The sequence below is a fragment of the Triticum aestivum genome, chromosome 2B, assembly GCF_018294505.1.
Source record: "Triticum aestivum cultivar Chinese Spring chromosome 2B, IWGSC CS RefSeq v2.1, whole genome shotgun sequence".
In the NCBI taxonomy this organism is placed as follows: Eukaryota; Viridiplantae; Streptophyta; class Magnoliopsida; order Poales; family Poaceae; genus Triticum; species Triticum aestivum.
In genome coordinates this window covers 693,391,574-693,392,226 of record NC_057798.1, presented here as the reverse complement: position 1 = coordinate 693,392,226, position 653 = coordinate 693,391,574, and positions in this window count along the sequence as shown.

The following is a 653-nucleotide window of genomic DNA, read 5'->3' as shown; positions in this document are numbered from 1 at the left end:
CTAAGATGGGTTAGGAGATCTCTCCGCTTGCTCCCCGCCATTGTAGGTGGCTAGTCCGGCTCAGACGAGGACCATGTACGCTGATGGAAGAAACCCTTGGGTCTGCAACTCTACTAAACGGCTATGGGGAATAGAACATTCTTCCCAACACTACAAAAAAAAGACACATCCGTGACATTTTGGGCCAAACGAAATTTTTTTCTGTCATACATATGACACTTCTATGACGATAATTGTGACAAAACCCGGTATCATCATAGATGTGGTGGGCTCCTACTTCTATGACACAAAATCATGACAGAAAATGGTCTTTTCGTCTTGGGGGGCCGGAGACGCAGCTGCATGACATTCTTTGGGGCGTCCATGACGGAAAAAACCATCGTAGAAGCGAGGGGGAGGAAAATTTCGGGGAGTTGCCGGTTACGGTGGGAGGTCGGGGGCCGAGCGATGTGCGTTTCCCTCATACACGTATGCGCGTGTGTGCGAGGCATTGGCTCTAACTGAACCCGAGCGAGGCATTGGGCTCTAACTGAACCCGAGCGATGGCACTGTAGGCTATGCGTTACTGAACCCGAGCGATCGATCGATGGCTGTTAACTGAACCAGATGGAGCGACTCCTTCGCTACTGCTGCTAACTTAAGCCGATCGATTG